This window comes from Protopterus annectens, chromosome 7.part0, assembly GCF_019279795.1.
Source record: "Protopterus annectens isolate FY-2018-M chromosome 7.part0, PAN1.0, whole genome shotgun sequence".
Classification (NCBI taxonomy): Eukaryota; Metazoa; Chordata; order Ceratodontiformes; family Protopteridae; genus Protopterus; species Protopterus annectens.
In genome coordinates, this window is record NC_056739.1 from 464,483,166 (window position 1) to 464,507,488 (window position 24,323).

Consider the following 24,323-nt stretch of genomic DNA (forward strand, 5'->3'; position numbering starts at 1 on the left):
GGTGGTTTACATGCTTCTAGTCTGATCTGCTATTCTAATTCATATTTTTCAAGTCTGTCATTTAATAATCCTTGTAGTTCTCCTTCTGGTATGTGATCTAAAATACAAAATTGGAATGTCTTGATACCTAGGATACCTGACTACAAAATCAACTTTCAGAGTTGTGGTATCAATATCATAGTTACAAGGGAAGTTATGTAGTTAGTTTTAGTCCATGGTTTTCACACCAGTCATTTGTTTGGGAAAGGCCCTGTTGGAGAATTCTGGTGTCTTCAGGAAAGTTTATAATGGTACCAAGTTTACAGTCATATGCAAAACATGCTTGGCCATAAACTCTTAACATTTGCTTTGACATCTGCTAAATAAATGCCAAAGAGGAGTCCCCATAGACTGGCCCTGGGGTATACCACTGTGACAAATCTTAGACGAGATAGAGTTGCCACCCCTAGTTTCCTGAGTTCTGTCTGTGAGCCAGTTTGCTATCTATTGAGCTACAGAGGGATTTACAATTAGCTGAGAGTTTATTTAAGATACCAGAGTGTGGGATGGTATTAATGCTTTGCAAAGTCTAGATATGCAATGTGTACTGATCTGAAATCATCCATTCCTTTAGTAACCTTCTTGAAGAAGACATCCAAGTTAAGTAGACAGGATATGCACTTGACATATCTGAACAGGCTTGGGTTGAGAGTTTGTGGGTAACCTATGTACTTATTTATTAATTCCATAATGATATTTTCTGTGGCCTTACAGATGAGGCTAATCAGTACATAGATAGTTACTAGGCATGCATTCCAGGGGATGATTAAGGAGACTATCCCAAACTCCTAACTGTCTCAAAACACTGTCTAATTAAGTAACTCGCTTAAGGTCATACAGTCGATGGAAATATTCAAGCCATGGATCCTTGGCACACATAGCCAGCATTAGGCATAGGCCAACTAGGCACTGCTCTAGTAGGAGCACTTTTCCAGTATTTATTTGGTGTAGGTAGACCAGGATGAGGGCACCGGGTGGTGTGGTGGGGGGTGCCCTGGAGCCCTTTTGCCTAGGGCACCAGTTGACCTAAGGCCACTCCTCTTGGCACAGGAACCAGCTCATTAAGAAATCACAGTTTAAGTCATCTGAGCTAACTGACAGACATATAAAAAACCAGAGGAACATTTTCTCAAGATGTATTTTTTTTAATTTTCATAATGTTTTTGATCAAGTTTTACAATAATTTATCACTGTTTTTAGTGATACAGGTGAGGTAAATTATGAGTATTTAGAAGGGCTGAGTTGGAATAAAGAGTAATATATTGTTTTACTTCATTAGACACTGTGCTGCAGGGGTCTTGGTTGCAACAAAGGCCATTCATTTATCATCTTGTTTACTTTTGACACTCCAAACTCGGTAAGTATAGTATTCAGTAATAAATATGTCTCTAATACTGAGATAGTATCCACTGTAAACAACAGGAGCATTCCCTGGATGACTTCAGATTATGTACCAATAATTATAAATTACAAGCTGCAACTGAATATTTCCACGTTGAAAGTTTTGCACTTGTGGATTATAGACTGTAGAAACACATATGCTAGCGCACAGCTGAAAGAAGCTAAGGAAAAGAGAGGCATGAGAGTACTGGCAAATAGTCTGACATTTAACCTGTAATGTCACTATGTTTGTACAAGAGCAAGGCAAACACTTGGAACAATTTTTAGGTCATAATTACCTAGAGAAAGATTATACTTTTGTTTACATACACTTCCTTGTTTAACTTGATCCTTCATTATTCAATGATTATTTGTGCTCTTAAGTTAGAAACAAAGGCCACTGTTCATTATAAAAAAAAAACACACAGGACAACGGTATCAAAGCAGTACTTCCGCAGCAGATTGTGAGAGACAAAAACAAAATAAAATGGCTCATTAAATCTTATCCTAAAGGACAAATATACAATTATTTTGTTTTTCCAGAATGAATGCTTCTGTTTCATGTTTTTCTGTTTAACGTCAATAGAAATACTGGCCTCTTTAAAGATATCTTATTTATCACAGCAGTAAGCACCAGGACCTAAACTGATTATGTTGTTATTGATTGTAACAGATTGTCCAGTGATGAACTCATTTAACATTAGCCTTAGTATTTTTGAGGGGATAGTGGTTATGGTATCACTGACTAGGATATATAGCAATTTATGGTACATGTTTTTATGGTTGCTCTGTATTGGCTGAAGGCAGTGCCCATGATTTCAAGGGTATGTAACACTGTAAGAACTGTATCTGGAAATTATGTACAAAATCCTGCCCAGCACCTGTATCACAATGTAATCTATCTACTTACAAATAATCCTTAGAAAGCTGTGATTCATGGATGTCAACGAAATGGCTCCCCATTGAAATGTCGGTGCTCAAAATGCCAAGTGTTAACATGCTGAAAAGAAAAGACCGAAAACAAAGTAGGAGAGTGAATCTCAAAGATCACTTTTCTCCTTAAAACTTCTTTTTACGGGGGATACAAGCCCCCTGTACCCACCCATGTGGGGGACAAACCCCCCACATCATCCAAACACCTTCCCTGGAGAAAAGGGAATACTTCAAGACATGGCATCTCAGGCTTGGTATATGCAAGTCCTGTCTTTTGGCCATTTAGTCTCTGAATTTTGAGACTCACTGTAGTGGGTCCTGACATTTCAAACAATTACCCAATTAAACGCTTGTTTAAAGATCGCAATGATTTGTTCTTAATCAGGTATGATGGATGGGCACATTGACTGTCATTTCTATCATGAAATAGGATCTTCTACTAGGAACATATAGAAAATAAGCAAAATGGGTGTTAGAAGTACCCACTATGTACCCCAGTGCCTATATTATTCTATCATAGTCCATGTGGGTGTAAATGACCTGAAATGTACCTCACTGGATTATATAAAAAGAGACATTATGGATCTCTCTGAATATGTGTCACAGGCAGGTATGTGCCTTGCATTGAGCAGCATTCTACCTTCACCAAGGATGAAGTCACAATATGAATACAAAATGATTGCTTTTAATAATTAGTTTAGTTTCTGTGTCACTCCAGGGGGATCCAGTATCTATCAGCACTGGAAGACATGGTTAATAGACCATGTTGGACCATGTTGCTTTGCTAAGAATGGTTGCAACACATGCCCCCCCCCCCCCCCGAGCTTTCAGATATTTATCCACTATCCTTACAGACTTTTGTAGGCAATGTCAAAGTGACAATATTGCCAACATGACAGATAAAAAAAATATCAAAGCAACCTTAAGGTGCTAATGCTCAATGCTAGGAGCCTAATCAAGAAACACCACACCCTACAAACTCACCTCATTCTGGAGAATGCAAACATCTGTGCTGTTACCAATTGATTTAAAGCCACAAAAACTACTCCACCAGTCCAAGGCTACAGTGCCTTCCACACATTTCATCAGTACATTACATCAGTAGCACAGACAAAAGGGTAAAGTGGAGGTGTCTCAGTCTACATTAGCAACAAATACAACTCCACCTTGGTTAAACATAATGATAAGTTCAACCATGTCCAAGTCTACAAAGGGAAGGTTCCTTACTATGTCCTGGCCAGCTACAGGTCACCCTCTATGACATACGAAGCTCATAATTCTTACCTAGTTATACTCAAGATGCTCAACATCCAAACAAATACCTTGGAAACATACACTGCCTCTAACTCACAAACACAATGTTTCCTGGACTTTATCAACATGAACACCCTGGACCATATAGTGCACACTACAACCAGGGGATCAAATGTACTGGATCTAGTACTCACCAACATGGTAGAGTTTTGCACCCTCCCCTGTGTCAAGTCCTCACTGATGAGTTTGGACCACAAAGTTGTTTCCTTTGGAAAAAAAAAAAACAGAAAACCTAAGTCAACCTGTAACAGTTAGGAAGTATTCTAAAGCAAATTACATCCTATAAGAAATAGTTTGTCAACATTCACAGCTCCTCCAAATTCTGAGTACACAATTGCCAATGAAGAACTATTCACAAAAAACATGTAAAAACATTTAAATGGTTGCAGTGAGGTGGCTGTACCTACAAGAAATAAGCACAAATCTAAGACCAAAAACAAATCACACTGGCAGAATCCTTACCTTAACAGGGTAGACAAAAAAAAGAAAAAAGTCATGGTCAGAATCAGAAAAAGCATCTCTCATACAGACAAGAGCTCTCTGATTTAACTAAACAAGAAATTAAGAGGTCTAATAAAGTCAACAAGGCCAATTATGAGGTAGCTGAGGATCTGCAAACATGTGTAGACAGTAATCTGGCCTTTGACCAACATATAGCCAAGACAGTATGAAAATCATTCTGCATCACCCAACTCATAAGTAAGGGTATGGCATCAGGGTCCAAGGAAGTTATAGTACTAGTCTACTCAGCCCTTATCAGACCCATGACTGACTACGATGCCTCCTTTGGCATACACCAAACCAGATACTTGCAGCAGTTGGAATTCTGTCAAAGGTTCATCACCAGGAGAATCCAGGATATAAATATCCTGTCTTACACAGATCACTTTAAGGCCCTATCTCTGTGTTCAGTATCATAGAGGTTACTGACAGTCAGTCTATGCCTTGCATATAAGGCATCTTCATATCCAGCTCTGATGGCTCTCTTGCACATCTGCAAAACAAACAGCACCAGAAACATTAGATCCAAGGACTTGAAATTTATCTGTGATATAAATAGAACATGCTGGAGAGACTGATGTGTATCTCAAAGGAAACACCCACACTATGGAATAAGTCCCCCATCCATGTAAAGCAGAGTTCATCCCTGACCCTACTCAGACGAAACCTTGATCATTGTATCTGAAATTGCAAATTTACCCCTGGTCTGACCCCCATGTCTCTGATGGACAGAGGTCATCAGTAAGTAAATTAATCCCCAACTAATAAACCCCCCACATAACCCTTAGCTACCTCCTTGTTGACATACCTTACCATGCAGGTGTCCAAGATACTTAGGGACAAAACTGTGTCAGGTTGCACAGCTAGGCTTATAAAAACCCTGGTGGGCATTAGCCTAGTATAAACCTATAAAAAAGGAGTGTATGGAAAAGGCAAGATATTTTTGGCATGATACTCAAAAACAGACATTTAGTGTAGCACACTATGTGAGAGGTGCTTAATATTCCAACCTAGGCTTCTAGAACCTTATTTCTATGCACTGACAAATCACAAGCCTGTATTTCCAATAGATCCTCTCAAATAGAAATCAGGAAATGTATATATTTGCATTTCTTTTCAAGGGTAGAGCACTGATCTCCATGGATCACACCTCAGACTCAACACAGGAGTGGTGTCTGGTTAAGGGACTTACTCAGTGTCACACAGTTAGGCAATGGCGGCTGAAAGAAGCAAACCATGCACCACTGGACCACAGGAAACAGCTCATTAACAGCTGCTTAATCCTCTAAGACAACTGCCAGACAGACCTTCAGAATGTCATGAAATTACGTGAAATGTCACAGAAACAATTTACTGGGTTTTTATCAGATATATAAAGGTCTAATAATCTGGTACAGGTCTTGAAGAAGTGCAGTTAATATATGCAGTTTCAAATGACAGTGATAGACTGAAAAGAACAAAAGAGACAAGGTATCTCTGTTTATTAATCTCAAAGAAATTATTATTTTATGACCTGCACTATTGTTACTAACCCACAATTCTGACATGTAAAGATAACAGAATTAATTCAGGAGAAGCAGACCTTGGTTATCCATCTACAAAACAACTGCCTCACAAAGAATTTTATTGCAAGAAACAGACAGCTTTTCTGTTTTAATGTAGTCATGGTCCAATGACTATTTCTTCCATATTTCTATTACCTTTTCCTTAAAGGAGCTTAAAACTATTCCAAGCAGTATCAGGCTGTTCTATGATTGACAGAAAATTTTATTCTCAGTCTATCAGTGCCGTGTAGTTAATAAAATGAAAGCGCTAGATAATCTTACAGACATCCATGAAGTCTGATTAATAATCAGGCAGAAGACACGAAGTAAATGGGACTGTTCTGTGTTCCAAGTACATTATTTTTTATAATAAAAACAATAGGCATGCTTGATTCTTTTAAGAAAAGGCTGATCTTATGTAGTCTGTGGGTTGCTCAGACTATGTTCAGTGCATAATAAAAAGAACTGTGAAAACTAACTTTGTGCAAAGACAGTTTCTCTGGATTGGTTGTAGTTTATTAAAGGAAAACTCCACCTTTGAACTCAAAAAGCATGTTTTATGTATTTGTTTTCTGAACTATTTCAATGCCTCAAAATCACTCCAAGTACTTCTTTAACAATTTTAATGCATTTCCCACAAAATTGTGGACAATGAGGCCTGCCTTGGTAATATGATCTTGTTTTCCTTCTTTCATTCCTTCCTCCCATAATACATTCAAGTCCCCTTTATGAGTCATGCCAGACATAAGGAAGTGGTGTTTTCTTATGCCATTAACATAGAATGGCAGGACTGTGAAGCACTGTCATCTAACACACCTTTTGTAACAGAGCTACTTCTATTTTTCCCTGGCTGAGCCTCATTTATGTGTCTGACAGAGCTTGTTCTATGCTATAAATAGCTGTTAGCTACTTCCAGTAAAAGAAAGTAGGTAAATAGCAGAATTTTGTAAAGGGATTATTTTGAAGTTGAAAAGTACAAGGAGGTTTCTGGTACCTGACCAGTACTGGAACCATATAAGGAGAAAAGAAACCTAGGGGTTGAGTTAAACTGTAGGAGAGGGCAGAATTTTCCTTTAATGGAGTCTGCTAATAAAGCATTGTTCCTTTAAGAAAAATCTGGTGAGTGTTTTAAAATCATGACCTTAACTCATATGGTATGCCTTCCCTTCTCAACAGTAAAATAAGGTGATGACAGTTTCCCTAAGTTTCAGAGTTTGCCTTTATTTTTAAATAAATAGACAAATCAGGACAGAATTCTGGCAAGAAGGAGGACCTTTGTATGTTGGACAGAGTAAATGCAGTGTATTTAACATGAAAAACTAGAACAGGTTCCTTAGCAATGCATTGCTACTTCTTGAAAAGCTGGGTACAATGTGTCTAATACTAGTATACATACACGTTTTGTTGAACAATTAGGAAGGTGGATAACATGTATTGTATCCTCATAATACCAGAATACCATTTTGTGGCAAATTATGTGATGTTAAATGTTACTGGCATACCTCTCAACTGAACAGATTTTCACAGAATGTCCAGATTTTTTCCTCCTCTTTTTGGTGTGTTCCTCCTAAAAGCTGTACTTTTCTGGCAAACAGCTGAGGATTGAAGTCATTAAATAATGAGAAACATTTGAGTTTAAGACTCAACATCCTTCAGAAAATTCAGGCTAATGCAAAACCTATTATTCTATCAACTCCGTAAGTTTGTAAAAGCAATATATAAAATCTGTCCCTATTCGTCCCCTCATCATTTTAGGCTTTGTCAAGATGTTTTGCTCTAAGAGGTTGAGAGATATGGGTACTGGTTCAGTTGATCTTAACTAGAGGAATACTACAGAGTTTATTAAACATTTCGAAACAGCTAACAAAACTAGAAACAGAGGGCTTCATGAAGAATTTAAGGATCCATGGATAAGCAAAACTTTTGGTATCAGATAAAATGCACAATTCCATAAAAGGGATCAGTATGAAGATGAACTGTTAAGTATCAACATGTATAATTCCAGAAGACAAATCAGCTATGCAAGGAATGTACTTTTATAGTAAAGAAATATTTTCTTGTGTGTTGGAATTGCATGTGATGATTTAAGAAAACAAGCAAAAAATATTTTTTGTGGCTAAGTGGTCTGACTAACTGAAGTACAAACATCAGTGGTAATGACAGCTGAAAGAAATGCATTTGATCTAGTCTGCTAGTGAAGTGTGTAACAAACATGTATAGCATTGACAGGTCTGTTGCCTCTAAGTGATGTCAAAATTCAGAATGTAAAGGATGTGTTCTGGTATCCTGAATCAGCGTACACACTTACATGCACATGTTGATGCAGTGCATATATGTACCTGGTGTCTTGTCTCATTATGCGCATCATACTTAATACTAAATGTTAGACGGGTATGGTTCTTGACTATATCTAGTGTCTAGGGTTTAAACAGCAGCCCATATTGGAAGGATGGCCAGGTGAGTATTTTTTTTTATTATTTAATTTATACATTTACTAACTAGGCAAAATAATTGGTCAACATAGACCCTTCTCAGCCATGACTGGGGCCATAAGAGGAAGAGCAAGATCAAATTCTAGGCTGTAGGTATGAGACACTGGGCAGTTTCATTTTTTTAAATTTATTTGTTTGTGTGTTTATTTGTGTGACTTGTTTTGAGTGACACAATAGGAAAATGAAGGATGAGAGTGTAAAACCATATACTATAGGAAGTATATTTTTAACAGTTCATATCCATAATACTATGTGATAACTGTCAACTAATGACATCTCTCTCATTCTGAGTGGGGCGTGTGTGGGTTTCTTCAGAGTGTAAGTGCACCTTCATGGAGACCAGAAGGCTTTGCTGTTGAATTCTAAACTTACATACATGCACCCCAGACAGATCCAAAATGATTGAATACAGTCTTCTTGGCTGCATCACCTGTAAAAAGATTGCTGGGGATAGTGGTAAAATGTAACCCCCCCTACCCAAGATTCCCTGAAGTCATAATGGCACCAGTGTAAAGCCAATAAAGGAGACTATCCCAGTACTGGTGAAAGTAGGTACAGGAAATTAAGAGCTATAGTTGTAGAATGATGAGGAGATATTGAGGGTGTCTATTAACAGGTTGGTTACTGGGATGAAAATTACAATACTATTAAAAAAAAAATAAGAAAGAAATTTGAACTACAAAACAACTGCAAAAATGAATGTGGGTTACAAATGCAAAGTTAAGACAAATTATCTTTTATATCTCACAATGCAGGCAGCATAAAAGAGACCCCAGAAATTTTCAAATGTCAGTAGACAATCACTGAGATCAAGCATAATGATGAGCAACACAGTTGTATCAAAGCAGCAACAACAGGGAAAAAACAGCAAAAAAAGAATAAAACCGCAAACTACTCATCAGAATTTGGCAGGGGTCTGGCAGCTTCTCTGCAATTCACTGCCTGGAAAACTGGTTCTTGGTGGTGGGCAAAGCTTCAGGCACAAACAACAGAGAATCTTAGACTGGGAAAGGTGTAGGATAAATCCTGGCAGCTAATAAGTGAGGTCCTACTAAGGTGAAGGTCCCAGACATTAATCAGGTTCTACACACCAGGGAATAGAAAATGCTGCAACATCACAGTCCAGGATTCAGGACTATAAATAGTCTTGAGTTAGCATTTACTGGTCCCTTCAAGCAGAAGAAAATGCAGGTGTAATGGTACGGGTCTCAATCAGGCAGAGAGACATGTAGGTGTGGAGGTACTGGTCCCTTCAGGCAGAAGGACCTGTAGGTGTAGAGGTACTGGCCCTTCAAGCAGAAGGACCTGTAGATGTGGAGGGACTGGGCCCTTCAGGCAGAAGGACATGTAGGTGTGGAAGTACTCGTCCATTCAGTCAGAAGGATGTGTAGGTGTGGAGGTACTGGTCCCTTCAGACAGAAGGACGTGTATGTGTGGAGGTACTGGCCCCTTCAGGCAGAGGGACATGTAGGTGTGGAGGTACTAGTCCCTTCAGGCAGAAGGAAGTGTAGATATAGAGGAGGTCGAGCACTGAGCCATACTAGCAGTACTGGCATACCTCTCAACTGAACAGATTTTCACAGAATGTCCAGATTTTTTCCTCCTCTTTTTGGTGTGTTCCTCCTAAAAGCTGTACTTTTCTGGCAAACAGCTGAGGATTGAAGTCATTATATAATGAGAAACATTTGAGTTTAAGACTCAACATCCTTCAGAAAATTCAGGCTAATGCAAAACCTATTATTCTATCAACTCCGTAAGTTTGTAAAAGCAATATGTAAAATCTGTCCCTATTCGTCCCCTCATCATTTTAGGCTTTGTCCAGACGTTTTGCTCTAAGAAGCTGAGAGGTATGGGTACTGGTTCAGTTGATCTTAACTAGAGGAATACTACAGTGTTTATTAAACATTTCAAAACAGCTAACAAAATTGGAAACAGAGGGCTTCATGAAGAATTTAAGGATCCATGGATAAGCAAATCCTTTGGTATCAGATAAAATGCACAATTCCATAAAAGGGATCAGTATGAAGATGAACTGTTAAGTATCAACATGTATAATTCCAGGAGAAAAATCAGCTATGCAAGAAATGTACTTTTATAGTAAAGAAATCTTTTCTTGTGTGTTGGAATTGCGTTGACAGGTCTGTTGCCTCTAAGTGATGTCAAAATTCAGAATGTATAGGATGTGTTCTGGTATCCTGAATCAGCGTACACACTTACATGCACATGTTGATGCAGTGCATATATGTACCTGGTGTCTTGTCTCATTACGCGCATCGTACTTAATACTAAATGTTAGACGGGTATGGTTCTTGACTATATCTAGGGTCTAGGGTTTAAACAGCAGCCCATATTGGAAGGATGGCCAGGTGAGTATTTTTTTTTTTTTATTTAATTTATACATTTACTAACTAGGCAAAAGAATTGGTCAACATAGGTTCATAGATTAGTACTAGGCTAACTGCCCTTGCGAGCCATTTTAAGCCTAGCCAGTTATCCTTTGTGAGAATCAAACTCTGTACCTTGTGTTTGTAAGGCAAACACCTTAACCATTAAGCCACCCTCCCACCCCTACATACATAGACCCTTCTCAGCCATGACTGGGGCCATAAGAGGAAGAGCAAGATCAAATTCTAGGCTGTAGGTATGAGACACTGGGCAGTTTCATTTTTTTAAATTTATTTGTTTGTGTGTTTATTTGTGTGACTTGTTTTGAGTGACACAATAGGAAAATGAAGGATGAGAGTGTAAAACCATATACTATAGGAAGTATATTTTTAACAGTTCATAGCCATAATACTATGTGATAACTGTCAACTAATGACATCTCTCTCATTCTGAGTGGGGCGTGTGTGGGTTTCTTCAGAGTGTAAGTGCACCTTCATGGAGACCAGAAGGCTTTGCTGTTGAATTCTAAACTTACATACATGCACCCCAGACAGATCCAAAATGCTTGAATACAGTCTTCTTGGCTGCATCACCTGTAAAAAGATTGCTGGGGATAGTGGCAAAATGTAACCCCCCCCCCCCCCCGTCCCCAAGATTCCCCTGAAGTCATAATGGCACCAGTGTAAAGCCAATAGGGGAGACTATCCCAGTACTGGTGAAAGTAGGTACAGGAAATTAAGAGCTATAGTTGTAGAATGATGAGGAGATATTGAGGGTGTCTATTAACAGGTTGGTTACTGGGATGAAAATTACAATACTATTAAAAAAAATAAGAAAGAAATTTGAACTACAAAACAACTGCAAAAATGAATGTGGGTTACAAAACCTGATGCAAAGTGAAGACAAATTATCTTTTATATCTCACAATGCAGGCAGCATAAAAGAGAGCCCAGAAAGTTTCAAATGTCAGTAGACAATCACTGAGATCAAGCATAATGATGAGCAACACAGTTGTATCAAAGCAGCAACAACAGGGAAAAAACAGCAGAAAAAGAATAAAACCGCAAACTACTCATCAGAATTTGGCAGGGGTCTGACAGCTTCTCTGCAATTCACTGCCTGGAAAACTGGTTCTTGGTGGTGGGCAAAGCTTCAGGCACAAACAACAGAGAATCTTAGACTGGGAAAGGTGTAGGATAAATCCTGGCAGCTAATAAGTGAGGTCCTACTAAGGTGAAGGTCCCAGACATTAATCAGGTCCTACACACCAGGGAATAGAAAATGCTGCAACATCACAGTCCAAGATTCAGGACTAGAAATAGTCTTGAGTTAGCATTTACTGGTCCCTTCAAGCAGAAGAAAATGCAGGTGTAATGGTACGGGTCTCAATCAGGCAGAGAGACATGTAGGTGTGGAGGTACTGGTCCCTTCAGGCAGAAGGACCTGTAGGTGTGGAGGTACTGGCCCTTCAAGCAGAAGGACCTGTAGATGTGGAGGGACTGGGCCCTTCAGGCAGAAGGACATGTAGGTGTGGAAGTACTCGTCCATTCAGTCAGAAGGATGTGTAGGTGTGGAGGTACTGGTCCCTTCAGACAGAAGGACGTGTATGTGTGGAGGTACTGGCCCCTTCAGGCAGAAGGACATGTAGGTGTGGAAGTACTCATCCTTTCAGTCAGAAGGATGTGTAGGTGTGGAGGTACTAGTCCCTTCAGGCAGAAGGAAGTGTAGATATAGAGGAGGTCGAGCACTGAGCCATACTAGCAGTACTGGCATACCTCTCAACTGAACAGATTTTCACAGAATGTCCAGATTTTTTCCTCCTCTTTTTGGTGTATTCCTCCTAAAAGCTGTACTTTTCTGGCAAACAGCTGAGTATTGAAGTCATTAAATAATGAGAAACATTTGAGTTTAAGACTCAACATCCTTCAGAAAATTCAGGATAATGCAAAACCTATTATTCTATCAACTCCGTAAGTTTGTAAAAGCAATATGTAAAATCTGTCCCTATTCGTCCCCTCATCATTTTAGGCTTTGTCCAGACGTTTTGCTCTAAGAGGTTGAGAGGTATGGGTACTGATTCAGTTGATCTTAACTAGAGGAATACTACAGAGTTTATTAAGCATTTCAAAACAGCTAACAAAACTAGAAACAGAGGGCTTCATGAAGAATTTAAGGATCCATGGACAAGCAAAACCTTTGGTATCAGATAAAATGCACAATTCCATAAAAGGGATCAGTATGAAGATGAACTGTTAAGTATCAACATGTATAATTCCAGAAGAAAAATCAGCTATGCAAGGAATGTACTTTTATAGTAAAGAAATCTTTTCTTGTGTGTTGTAATTACATGTGATGATTTAAGAAATCAAGCAGAAAAATTTTTTTTGTGGCTAAGTGGTCTGACTAACTGAAGCACAAACATCAGTGGTAATGACAGCTGAAAGAAATGCATTTCATCTAGTCTGCTAGTGAAGTGTGTCACAAACATGTATAGCGTTGACAGGTCTGTTGCCTCTAAGTGATGTCAAAATTCAGAATGTATAGGATGTGTTCTGGTATCCTGAATCAGCATACACACTTACATGCACATGTTGATGCGGTGCATATATGTACCTGGTGTCTTGTCTCATTACGCGCATCGTACTTAATACTAAATGTTAGACGGGTATGGTTCTTGACTATATCTAGGGTCTAGGGTTTAAACAGCAGCCCATATTGGAAGGATGGCCAGGTGAGTATTTTTTTTTTTTATTTAATTTATACATTTCCTAACTAGGCAAAAGAATTGGTCAACATAGACCCTTCTCAGCCATGACTGGGGCCATAAGAGGAAGAGCAAGATCAAATTCTAGGCTGTAGGTATGAGACACTGGGCAGTTTCATTTTTTTAAATTTATTTGTTTATGTGTTTATTTGTGTGACTTGTTTTCAGTGACACAATAGGAAAATGAAGGATGAGAGTGTAAAACCATATACTATAGGAAGTATATTTTTAACAGTTCATAGCCATAATACTATGTGATAACTGTCAACTAATGACATCTCTCTCTTTCTGAGTGGGGCGTGTGTGGGTTTCTTCAGAGTGTAAGTGCACCTTCATGGAGACCAGAAGGCTTTGCTGTTGAATTCTAAACTTACATACATGCACCCCAGACAGATCCAAAATGCTTGAATACAGTCTTCTTGGCTGCATCACCTGTAAAAAGATTGCTGGGGATTGTGGTAAAATGTAACCCCCCCCTTCCCAAGATTCCCTGAAGTCATAATGGCACCAGTGTAAAGCCAATAAGGGAGACTATCCCAGTACTGGCGAAAGTAGGTACAGGAAATTAAGAGCTATAGTTGTAGAATGATGAGGAGACATTGAAGGTGTCTATTAACAGGTTGGTTACTGGGATGAAAATTACAATACTATTAAAAAAAAATAAGAAAGAAATTTGAACTACAAAACAACTGCAAAAATGAATGTGGGTTACAAAACCTGATGTAAAGTTAAGACAAATTATCTTTTATATCTCACAATGCAGGCAGCATAAAAGAGAGCCCAGAAATTTTCAAATGTCAGTAGACAATCACTGAGATCAAGCATAATGATGAGCAACACAGTTGTATCAAAGCAGCAACAACAGGGAAAAAACGGCAGAAAAAGAATAAAACCGCAAACTACTCATCAGAATTTGGCAGGGGTCTGGCAGCTTCTCTGCAATTCACTGCCTGGAAAACTGGTTCTTGGTGGTGGGCAAAGCTTCAGGCACAAACAACAGAGAATCTTAGACTGGGAAAGGTGTAGGATAAATCCTGGCAGCTAATAAGTGAGGTCCTACTAAGGTGAAGGTCCCAGACATTAATCAGGTCCTACACACCAGGGAATAGAAAACACTGCAACATTACAGTCCAGGATTCAGGACTATAAATAGTCTTGAGTTAGCATTTACTGGTCCCTTCAAGCAGAAGAAAATGCAGGTGTAATGGTACGGGTCTCAATCAGGCAGAGAGACATGTAGGTGTAGAGGTACTGGTCCCTTCAGGCAGAAGGACCTGTAGGTGTGGAGGTACTGGCCCTTCAAGCAGAAGGACCTGTAGATGTGGAGGGACTGGGCCCTTCAGGCAGAAGGACATATAGGTGTGGAAGTACTCGTCCTTTCAGTCAGAAGGATGTGTAGGTGTGGAGGTACTGGTCCCTTCAGACAGAAGGACGTGTATGTGTGGAGGTACTGGCCCCTTCAGGCGGAAGGACATGTAGGTGTGGAAGTACTCGTCCTTTCAGTCAGAAGGATGTGTAGGTGTGGAGGTACTAGTCCCTTCAGGCAGAAGGAAGTGTAGATATAGAGGAGGTCGAGCACTGAGCCAAACTAGTAGTAGCAGGTAGAAGCCAACAGAATCAGAAGGAATGATCTTTAGGATTAAAGGAAGCACACTGGAGGTCTGAGAGAGTTATTTTTTTTTTCTCTGCAACACTGTGTCTGTCAGCAAGCCTTGTGGTTAAGCTTTAGACATATAAAAACCGACAAACTTTTAGTTGTGCAACATTAAAGACCAGGGTGAAAATAAAGAGGGAGCAAGTTAGAAAATTAATCATGCAAAGGATTTAACAGCACATGAGCAAAACAGTTAAAAGGCTGTACAATTGCTCAAGCAAATGTCCGGGGAGGCATGATGAAGGAGAAAGGGCAGGCTGGAAAACAGGTAGAAAGTGGTGATTAAGGTGTTCAGAGTGTCATCCTGGGGTATGAATCTGCAGCAAGAGAATGTAGTTGAATTGAGGATATCCAAAAACAAAGTTCAGCAAATGAAAATACGCTCAGTGCTGAGAGTAAAAAGACTTTAATTCCAAAAAAACAGATAAAAACAAATAAAAACAGGTAAGCGCTTTCACGATTGCTTGCTACTTCAGACCTTAACAAACATTATGAGAAAACAGGCCTTTAAATACAAAAAGCTTCCAATTAATTAAAAACAATTAAAATTGTTAAGTGTTAACACTCATCAGTGTACTAAGCCTCTCTTCTATGAAGCTGCAGAGAAGCTGTGTAGCTTCAGCAAAGGACTTGGGCACTAGAAAGGGCAGTTCATGTGCTCGGCAGGCAGACTAGAGCACAGATTTGGACTGAAGAGGAAGAGGAAGACAACAGATAGAGTAGTCTGGAGGAAGGTACGAAAAGAGCAGGCAATGAATAGGACATGGACACTGATGGTCAGAAGTACGCAGGAAAGTGAATAAACATTCAGAAGAATAATGGAGGCTATTAATGGGACAAGGGATAAACAAAAAGCAAAGAGAGACAAGATAAAGAAAGAGGGGATGAGCCAGGACAGAGTCATCAAGGAGCAGAATGGCAGAACACAAGCAGCAGAGGAGACAGGTGAGGGAAGGAAGGCAAAACCAAAGGTAGCAAGCAGGAGATAGTATCGCCAAAGGGACATCAGGAGGGAAGCAGGCAGGAAGGAATGAGGGTACATATGTAAGAAGACACTAAGAATGATGAGTCGTGAAGAACAGGTAGCCAAGAAAAGAAGCAGTAGAGGGAATCAGGTTAGACAGGCATTCACTGAGGGCTACTGGGCAGGTAGGCATAGCCTCAGTGTTGTAGATAGGATGCTGGAAATGGGGGATTCAACTGCACACACATCTGGTATGGAAACAGGAGGAAATGATGAGTTTAGTGAGTATGAACACAATCTCAAGCTTATGTCTCACCAGGAAGGACTCAACAGTGACAAAACTGATCACAACAGGAAAGGAATGAACGTGCAAATGACTTAGCCACAAGGGAAACAGAAAAGAACACCGGGAAGGAAGAAGTTTACAGGGGCTGGAGAAGAATGGTAGGAAATGTGCTTCCCATAACAAAGCCAGCAGCATGAAGAAGAAGAAGAACCTTGTGTTGGACGTAGAGTGGTATAAAGCCTGTGAATATATTGAGTGGTCCAGCAGTGAGGGGCTTTACGTATGTGCTACTGAAACTCCACAGCTAAAACAGGGTTTAGGAAGGGACATTAAGGGGAGTATACATTTCATCTGAGATAGACAGGGAAAAAAAAGATAGAACTAATTCAGGAAAAGACAAACATGTTAGGAAAACAGAATGATTGCTGACAACGGCAGAGTACAAGAGGAAAGGAGGAAGGTGGGGATGCAGATGGGACAGTAAGGAAGATAAAAAAAAAACAAAAGAAAAGATGACAACAATGATATAATGTGAAGGGAGAAGGGGATGCTGATGAAGAGTAAGAAGGAAAATAAATAAATTACTAACATGCAAGGGGGGGGGGGTGTACCAGGGAAAATGAAGAGTAACAGACATGGGGAGAGGCAAGCAGAAGGGAACCACATGAAGACAAAATAGGATAGAAGGCACCAAAGAAAGGACAATAGAACTAATAGACTAGATAGAAGGGTGCAATCAAAAAGTCAGGAACAAAGAAAGTTAAAGATAAGGGTATGGTATAAAAGGAAAGGTGGAGAACTTATCAGGATAATGATCAATATTGTCAGATGTCTAGTACAGACGTCAGCTAGCTGGGAGAATTAATAGTAAAAGCTGAGAGCAAAGTGGTTTGAAGAATGGAAATGTAGGTTAATAATGAAGAGATGACTTTGTGGTACTGGGGTACAGACCATTGAAAAAGTACAGTAGAGGGTGTGGCAGTTTAATTTAGGGATGATTTGGAGGGAAGCAATTAGGGGAAAATAAGTAAGACAAGAAAAGTGTCATGAGGAAAGAGAGGATGATAAAGAAGTACAGCTGCCTGTTAGTGAATGTTGTTGAGACAAAGGCTGTAGATCCTCTACAGACCATGTATTGCAAATATGATGACGTGACAGTCAGTGGTAGAATTATGGCATAGCCAGGGAAGAAGAGGGCACATGTTTTTTACTCTTATTTATGATGAAAGATCTAAGTTTCTCAGGGGAAGATTGGAATATCTTGTCATTCAAGGAAAGTAAAGAAAACAAACTGGCTGAAGTATTCAGTCTGCAAGAGCTCACATAAGTGTTGACTGGAAGAAGGGAAATAATAATCCTTAGTACTTTGAAAAGAGACAAAGGAGAGTAAATGAATGAAGGAACTTTGGGAAACCTAAAAAAGAATGATGTGCAGGGGGTACAGAAAAGGGGTTAAAAAGGGATTACCAGGGGAAAATGAAACCAAAAACTGGTCCAATTCACTGTGTTTGTGTTGGAGAGAGGGGGAGGTTGGACAGCCATAAATTAAAGGGAAGGGATAAGGGACTTAAGAGATTATAAAAGCATTATTAGATAGGTGATGGTAAGGAAAACAATACAGTCAGGATGTGAATAAAAATGATCACAGGAGAAATGCAAAATGAAGATATCAGCAGAAATTAAAACCAGGAAGAAGGCCTTTTCCAGTAAGGAGGAAAGGAAACAGATGAGCTAACTTCTGTAATGCAAAAATATAAGAAGACCACAAAGGAGAAAGCCATATGGGTTATAACCAAGAATCCTAAAAAGGACTGCTAAGGTTTTGGCAAAACCATGATAGAACAATAGGTCAAGTGAGGAATGGAGAATCTGAGAGACTTGAAAAAGCAGTTGCGGTGCAACTTTATGAAGAGCAAGAACCAAGAAAGTATAGCCAGTGAGTCTGTATTTAGTGGTGGTCAAAACAATGGAGGCAGTCTTGAAATTAAGGCTAATAAGGTTCTAGGGCAAAACTGACTGTTTAACAGATTCCAGCATGGACTTATAAAATGTAGTCCTGTGAGATTACCATGATCCTTTGCTAAGGCTGGGTCACCAATGAGGTAGACAGAGTTTATTCTATAGGTTTCTTCTTTCTGGATTTTAACAAAACCTTTGGCTCATTCCCACACAACAGGATTCCTGCAAAGATGCAGTAGATAGGTGTGGGTATAAGGCATCTGCACTGAAGAAGTGGTTAGCATATAGGAATGTTCACTGTGCAGCACTCAGAAGGTAGCAGGAGACAAGCAGGCACTAGCAAGGGGTGGTTCCAGGCGCAGCCCTGTTTAATGAGCTTGTTTTTGAACTCATGAAGGTTGGGGAATATTTGATCAATCTGTTTGTGGAGGACAAGACCTGGGGAAGATCTTATCAAAAGGAAGGTAGGAAAAGAAAAAGAGGTACCTATACACACTGGATGAGTTGACTGAAAAGTATCAGCTGTACTCCACAGTATCCAAGTGCATGATTCTAAACATAGGAAATAGCAAATAGAGGCAGAATATACAAAGGAAGAAGTTATAATAAAAATGTATTTATTTAACATTTGTTTACAGGGAAAGTCTGACTGGGACAGAGCCCATTTTAAGCAGAGGCCAGGGAGAAACACTCCAGACACGTCGTTGGAATATGGAAGGAAACTGAGCACTGGAAAGAAACCCATGCAAATGCAGGGAGGGCATGCAGACTCCAAACAGGAGGCACTGCAGCTGAGAATCAAACCAGAGAACCTCTTGTTGTAAGATGACAATGCTAACTGCTGCACCAATGCGCTGCCCCCCAAAAAATCTTGAACTTGGAAAAAAAAGATGAAGGGGTTATTATAACAGAAAATATTTACAGCAAAGGAAAAACAAATGCTGGGGTGATAATGCCCCTCTATTGCACACCTGTAAGACATCAGGTTAAGTACTATGCACAGGTTTTGAGGCCTGCTGGTTATTATTACAAGTAATATTTCTGAGAATGCTACCTCCTGCCATCTCCCCTGGGATTTTTGTGGACCATCTCCTTGGCTCAGCTTGCTCCCACCTCAAATGTTTGTTCTTCTGGGAGGCTGTTGGTTCCTATGCACACAACATACATTCCCCCACATACCCTTGGTTACCAATTTCCTCACCCCATTCCACATCTTACTAAGTCTGTGCACTAACACAGGTTTCTCTTGTTTCCCTTATTTAGACTTTCATTCTCCATTGCAACTGAGTCACCAAGCATAAAAGCTCTGTTTTCGCTTCCCCTTCCCTTTATGCCTGAAATCATTAGCTCCTACCATTTAGAGACTCATTAACCCTAACTGCACAATCCCAAGTTTCTCCTCTTTCGGTGCTGGTTTCTGCTTTTCTTGTGTGACACGTGATTACTTTCTCATCCTTTCAGTACTTTTCTTATCATCTTTATAATATGTCTACCCTTTTTTCTTTCTGTCTCCTCCATATGGCTATGTGTCCCATTGCCACATACTGTACAATGGTCTGAGTGGTGTTGGCTTCTCTTGCATGGCTACGTGTGGCTTTGTCTCCTCTTTCATCACTTTTCATAGTTAAGTGTACCTGTCCTTCCAGGCTTCCACCTTGTCTCTCTCTCTCTCTCTCTCTCTCTCTCTCTCTCTCTCTCTCTCTTATTTTACATTTGGATGGTGACAGAAGGAACAATAATTTTATCTAGTCTGCCCTTTTAATAACTTAGCATTCTTTTTTAATGTTTTAACATTCCACCTTCTCTCAGTCCCTAATTTATTTACCTGTCACATGCCCTCTTGAATATTTTGGATTATGTTTCCGACGCACATTGCTATAGTTCATTCTAAGGGTCCACAACCCTATGTAAAAACGTTATTTCAGAGCTGCAGTGAGTAGTTAGTCCCTGCAATCTGCTGCTTGTGTCCCTCTCCATTCCCCACTGTTCTTCTTCATAATAACCCTTTTATGTCTTCTTCATATGATTCTGAACAGTAACATCATGTACCTCATTGCTTCTGATTTCAACGGAAAACAGCTCTAGACTCTGGTAATATTCCTTATCCTTCATCACAATGATATTCTGGCATTTTTTTAATGATTTCTTTTCAGCAGCCTTATGTCCTTTCCCACTACGGCTTCCATAACAACAGGCAGTACTCAAGCTGTGGTCTGACTAAAACCCTCTGGAATGAAAGCATTACCCTATTGCTTGTGGAATTTATTCAACTGAGGACATGCTCCACTGTTCTCTTTCCCACTGCCATTCCCCTTTCTCTCTGATCGGAGTGGTTCATTATAGGTGTGACAGCATCTCCAGGTCCTTTTTCTGCTTTATTGCCTTCAGTTCTGCTCCTCTCATCTTTAATTTACTGCAGGTTTGTTGAAGTGTAACTGTAGAACTTTGCTTTTGTTTTCACTGAATGGCAGTTGCCACCTTCCTGCTCACTTATTTTGCCTTTCTAAACCCATCAATAGACTCTTCTTCACCCCACCCAACTGTCCAGTGCTATACCTGGCTTTATGTCATCAGCAAATAAAACAACTCATGCTATTCCTACATTCTGGGGATAAGCAATTACAATGTCTTGTGGATGAGCAATTACAATGCCTGCACATCAGAAGTTACTTATAAGATATTCACATTTGCCTGACATACCCTTAACTTAGCAGCAATGAAAAGATTCCTTAATGTAAGATAAAACATAGGTTTTGGTGCTGAAAAAGGAGACAGGGATGTAAATGGACGACATGTACGTAGTGGCTTTTATGTTGGATTTGATTTTAAAGAACAAATGTTTCATCATCAGCCAAATGTCATTGTCTCTCATCCAACCACCATCACTCTCACTTTCTCCTACTAGTAACACTCATACTGTCCCTCATATGGCACATTCAGTTAAACCGGTCTACATTTCTCACTCACATACCCTTTTGCTTAAAAAAAATCTCCTTCCAACTACTCACAAATTCTAACTTACCTCGCTCCACTTAGCTAGCCTATCCTCATTTAGACAACAAATAACTGTAGTTATCATATAGACACCTCACTTTGTGCACAAGATCAGTCTTGATTGTTATTTAATACATACTGCAGTTGTAGATACTCTATTTGTATTAGCTCAAGATAACATTTTACATATGTTTAGTTTAATTTTACTCTTTCTCTCTCTCAGTAACTCTAATCCTGATTTTCTATGTATTCCTAGGCTGAGACTGAATTCGGTCACTTGCAATTAGTGCTCTGTCCTGGAAAACAGATTTTAAATAAATAAAGTAAACGAGTCTTTAATGGAAAACACTTCCACCAAGCTTCTAGAGTAATCGGTTTTGCTAATTTATTCATGGATAAAACTGGGAAAATATTTTGCGTACGAATCAAGCCTTACCACAGATATTCAAAATATATATTTATGACAATTAATTTATTTTATTGGAAGGATGGGTCTAGATGATTGTCACTGTTGAAGTGACATCCTAACCCCATGTGCAAAAATGGGAAAAGGGGTTGTGATGGATGGATGATAGTACTGGCAGGTGTTTAGAATTGCTTAATTATTTAAACAAAGTAACAGAATTGTTTTGATTTACAGCACATGACTGCACAAACATAGTGCAGGTTTTGGATATCGAAGTGTGTAAAGTAGACTTTGAGGAGAAACTGGGTACAAGATTGTTCAGTAAGGCCTGTAGTTGTAAATTTTTTGTCCACTTTGAAAATGCACATCCCAAACAGTATTAAACTGAGTAAAGAACAAACAAGAAGGGCCTCCAGACTGACATGGGAAGAATATGATTTAATGAAAGGATGACAGAGATAAAAAAAAAAAACATGTTTGTAGAAAGGGGTTATAAGTATGGTAAGGTGAATACCACTTTATAACAAGTAAGAGAAGAAATATTTGGAAAGTACAAACCAGTTGTACTTGACAAGTGGCTCTGTATGGACATTCATTGTAATATGCACAGTAAATAATGTCTTAAGATAGAATTCGAAAATGTTGAAAAGTACCTTGTCATAACCAAGGTAGCAAAGGGAGGTTCTTTCTTTTTTAACATAGGGAGGAACAACGTGAAATGTATTTCATAGAGAGCATGTGGCCTTAATGCTGGAAAAGAGATTACTAAAAAAATGAAGGAAACTTTCTTTCAGTGGATTCTGTAGTAGATGTCACTTCATTGGAAAGAGTCCCCACTTTTTGGATGACACAACCGATAAATTTATGGGATGAAAAATGTTTTGACTGTAACAGGAGCAATGCAGTTTACTGGCTTGCTGCATTACATATTAGGCCTTTTACATAGGTAGGATCTGATGCAAATTGCAGCAAATAATACAGGAGAGAAAATAATGTTATAAATGCTCTATATAAATATTCATTCAGGGAGCTACACTGTTAGATATCATTAGCAGCCAATGTTCCCCTATCACCTAAGAAATGAAAACATTGTAAATGAAAATGACTTTTCTATAGGGGAATTGTCATCCATGCATGCTGACATCTACACATTAACATTTTTAAGTGAGGTTTTTTTTTTTTTTTTTTTTTTTGCAAGTGTGAGTTTAAAATGCGTTATTTGTTTCAAGAAATGTGAAGACTGGAATGTCATATGGTTTCAGGTCTTATGACTGTAGCATATATTTACATATTTCATGTGAGAAAGCTTTTATTTGTATGAGGAAGTCATATATTGTTTGTTGGACAAAAATGCAAACTATGTAACCATGCTGAAAATTCCCATGGTTTCTCCTTAGTGATGTTGCTTGTGGTTAGAGATGAGGAGGGCAATGCTAGTTAAAATCCACATTTAGCTAAGAAAAAAAAAAGAGAGAAGGAGTAAGATGTTAGTAATCTTGGTCTTGTATATACACAGCCATGACTCATTGTTATTAGGAATTTAATGCAGTGAAATCATGTCTGGCTAAGGAGGAGAGACTGAGCAGAATGCAATGGTAGGTGAGGCTGTACCAACCTCTTCTACCACTGCAATGTACACCCCACCACTACCATCAGCATAGTTCTTAACTTCTTTGCTCATGTAACACGGACAAAGCCAAAAATAATGGGTTGGCAAAATCCCAAAATAAGGGGCAGTATTTAAATATTACTCTAATTCACTTACAATTTAATACAACAACAAGTTTTGCATCAGCATGCATTTTCTGAACAGTAGCATTTATGGTACTCTAATGTTTGACACTATGTACCCTTCAGTTATTTACTAGAATATCAAAAATGTTATGAAGGAGAGGGCAAAAATATGAGGCAAAACTGGACAGTTGAGAGATGTGCTCCCCCACAGAAACATATAGACACACACATACATACACACACACACACACACACACACACACACACACACACACACACACACACACACACAGTGACATAACGAGAATATGCTTTCTTCAGATAATTTAGGCTTATAATAGACCCTTCTCATTTGCTGATTGCATTCTTAAAAACACGGATTAGTGGTGGATAAATCCTCCCCAGTATGCAATATACAATGAACATTTGAAAATTGAAATTTTAAATAAAAAAACAGCACTGCAGTTTGGTAATAACTCACTACATTTATTTGGATACATGTTTTTAATAACTACCACTTCAACTTGCGCTAATCTCCCTCTTCATAAAAAAAAAAAAAAAAAAAAAAACATGGTTTTACTAGTTATACATTGTTTTGTCTTAGGCATGAAGGTCCTGCAAATGTCCCTTCATATTTAGGTTGGCAAAACTCTTGGCCCCAGTCAGGTATTGTTAAATCATCGTGATAGCAAATGGTTTGGAAATGCACACATCATCATCTTGCAAAGCCTGATGTACCCAAATCTCAGATCCTTTTCTAAAAAGTCACCAAGTGATGTCAGTAAGAATTGCTACTGGAGCTCAATCCAAATGAACGCTCACGTACTCTGAAAGTACAAGCTGGCTCTGGCACAAAATCTGAGATAGTCTGAAAAAAACAGACCAAATCATATCACTTCTGAGAAAACTTGTTCAATCTGAAAATACATCTACAGCACACATGACTGCACAAAATGAATGAGCATATGTTTTGT

At 39.0% G+C, this 24,323-nt stretch overlaps 1 protein-coding gene across 8 annotated transcripts in view; it reads right to left on the reverse strand.

Moving 5' to 3' along the window:
• Positions 1-24,323, reverse strand: part of SLC16A13 (solute carrier family 16 member 13) — a 582,947-nt gene that overhangs the window by 261,509 nt on the left and 297,115 nt on the right. For 5 of the 8 annotated variants that reach the window (XM_044077049.1, XM_044077054.1, XM_044077047.1 and 2 more), the window contains one exon: positions 3,801-3,872. The exons of the other annotated variants lie outside the window; for them this stretch is intronic. The gene's annotated coding sequence lies outside the window, so the exon portion shown is untranslated. The remainder of the gene's footprint in view (positions 1-3,800; positions 3,873-24,323) is intronic. 8 annotated transcript variants of the gene reach the window in all.